We start from the raw sequence: 3119 nt of genomic DNA on the forward strand, positions 1-3119 counted from the left end.
TTTTCACTTATCCTCTCTTGCCCGTATCATGGCTTTTCCCTTATCTGTGCCTGGCACTTATGCTAAATTTCTTTCTTTTAAGTGATTCCTCTCATTAACTAGTGTTTATACATTATGAACCACTACCTCCACTTGTCATCTCTGATAATGTCTCTGCATTATTTTAAGGCCATGAATTATTTATTTATTTATTTATTTTACTCCGTCAATTCCTTAAATCCTCTGAAAACTTGTTCAACTTTCAGAAGGGAGGCAAAAGTTTTTGGATCTCTGTGGTAGAGATTGCTTGAGTGTCTAGAAAATACATAAACGTTAGTCAAATATAATCAGTTGGAACTGCACATAGAAGGAATGTACAGAAAACAATCTGAAAAAAGAGGGGGCAGGACTAGTTGTTTTCATTATTTAAAATGAACTTACCTAGAAATGTTTGTCCATCACGTGCCTCAGAAAACACTATGTCTATCTGTCTGTCTCTCTCCTCTTTCTAATGGCTGGAAAGGAAAAGCCTAAGAATGAGTTCCCTGCCCGCCAGGCTTTCTTCCTCTGTTTCTTTCCTGCTATGCAATATATATAAGCTTTCTTACTATCTAGTAGGCCAAGACTCTTCCACTATACAAGGGACATTTTGAAGGCTATGATTTCATCTTCTAAATATCCTAGAGACAGTCATGACTCTCCAGAGGTCAAGGATGCAGGAAGGATGGAAGACATAGTTCATTAGGGAATCCCCCTGGACTTCTTATTCAAGGTGCAACATGACCTAAAAAGCAGTGCAGAGAACTGTAATTATAACCATTCCCAGTTTTCATGGAATGATATAATGATGGTGTTATGGGACTTTTCTCTATTTGTTCTAAAGTTTCCTCAAGCAGAAAATCTTTGTTAACTCCATAATACTGGAATATCCTACAATGTAATATATACGGTACACAATGTTGGAATGCCCTACAACATAATACGTACAAAGAAACAGAGTAACTTCACTCAAAGTTATACATACTTTCACCTTTACTACATATTATTGAAATTCTCTTTAAAATATTTCTGTCAAAATGAATGAATTGGGTCTTGAGCAGGCTAAGAAAGCTTCTTCACAGATAGGGACACAACAACTAAAGAAACCTTTAGAATGGGAAAAGATATTCACATGTTATGTATATGATAAAGGCCTAGTAACCATAATCTACAAAGAACCCAAATTAATCAACAAGAAAAGAGAAAAAAAACAAAAACAAAAACATTTATCATTGGGCAAGAGACATGAACAACACCTGTTCCCAAGAAGGCAAATGGCCAAGAAACAAATGAAAAATACTAATCTTCCCTAATCATCAGAGAAATGCAAATCAAAACAACCATGAAATATCACCTACTTCCATCAAGAATAGCTCACATCACAAAGTTGCAAAGCTGCAGATTGTGGCATGAGTGTGGAAAGAATGAAACACTTATATACTGTTGATGGGGAAAGAATTATGAAGAATCCTCAAAGAGCTAAAAATTGACCTTGAATTTGATCCTGTAATTCCATTACTAGGTGTCTACCCAGAAGAAAAGAATCATTGTATTATAAGGACATTTGCACTCGAATGTTTACAGCAGCTCAATTCACAATCCCAAAGATTTGGGAACAACCCAAGTGCCCATAAGCCATGAATGAATACAAACTGTAGTCTATGTATACCCTGGAATACTATTCAGCCATAAAGAAAGGTGGAGACTTCTCAACTTTTGTATTTACCTTAATGCTTTGGAGAATATCCTAAGTATCATAAGAATGGAAAAGCAAGTATCTAATGTCCTCAATATTACTATGAAATTAGTAGATGAACAACTACATGCCCAGGACGTACAGTTACCCAGCACGTGTTCCTCTACCTTCTCCTATTGCTCTGGCTTTGGTGCCCTCAAAACGCCAGCGTGTATCAGGAAACACCTCACAAAGGGGGAAAAGTGGCTTCTATTCTAAGAGTGAACAGCGAGGTTCTTCTTCCAAGACTGGAAAGTTGAAAGGAGATGACCTTCAGGCCATTAAGAAGAAATTGACCCAGATAAAACAAAAAGTGGATTCTTTACTGGAAAACCCGGAAAAAATTGAAAGGGAGCAGAGCAAACAAGCAGCAGTAGAGCTGACGAATGAGCAGTCAGAAGAGGAGCAGAGCAACAGCTCCTCAAAGAAAGATGAAACTAATGTGAAGATGGAGTCTAAGGGGGGTGCAGATGACTCTGCCGAGGAGAGGGACTTACTGGATGATGATGATAATGAAGAGCGGAGAAAGACCAGCTGGAGCTGATCAAGGATGGTGAAAAAGAGCCTAAGGAAGGAGAGGATGACTCTTAAGCACGTAGTGGGGTTTAGAAATCTTATCCCATTTTTTATTTACCTAGGCGCTTGTGTAGATCAAAATTCTCACCAGGTCCTCTCCCTCTAGTATCTTCGCCACATCCTCACTGTTGTCCCCATCCTTGTCCTTCCCATGTTCATTAATTCATACTGCCCTGTGCCTAGTCCCATTTTCACTTCCTTTGATGCTCCTAGTAGTTTTGGTAAGTCTTACCCTGTAATGTTTTGCTTTTAATTTTGATACCTCTTTATGACTTAACAATAAAAAGGATGCATCTTTTAAAAAAGTAAATAAATATTTCACTTATGTGTGGTTCAGCAATGTTTTCACAGTCTATTTACCTTGAATACTATTATTTTATGCCATACTAGTATAAATTATGGAGAAAAAATGTATCAATTGCTTTATTTGTGATTTGTACATTTTAACCTTAATTTTTTTAGTTTGTCCAGTGTCATCAAGATATATCTGCAAAATAAAAATTTTTAGGTAATGTAAATATATATTTAACAATGTACCTTTTATACATCTAGAATTTATGTTATTTCTGGGTCATTAAGTTATCACATTTCATTATGTATTGAAATATATTAATAGCCAACTCCAACTGATTATTACAGTCTATCCTCTCCACGTAGAACCTGGGAGTAAGAGACTCAGAATCAAATCTCATCTCCCTCCCCGCTCCTGTGAGATTATTTATTATAATATGATATATGTCAAATAAATTCATGACTCTTTGTAAGGGCTTTCACTTCTTTATCCAGGTTT

General features: G+C 36.5%; 1 pseudogene; it reads left to right on the forward strand.

Moving 5' to 3' along the window:
- Positions 1–1829: 1829 nt before the first annotated feature.
- On the forward strand, positions 1830–2344 carry LOC100940336 (annotated as a pseudogene).
- Positions 2345–3119: the final 775 nt, after the last annotated feature.

Source organism: Otolemur garnettii, unplaced genomic scaffold (genome assembly GCF_000181295.1).
Source record: "Otolemur garnettii isolate 467f Iridium unplaced genomic scaffold, OtoGar3 scaffold00001, whole genome shotgun sequence".
Classification (NCBI taxonomy): domain Eukaryota; kingdom Metazoa; phylum Chordata; class Mammalia; order Primates; family Galagidae; genus Otolemur; species Otolemur garnettii.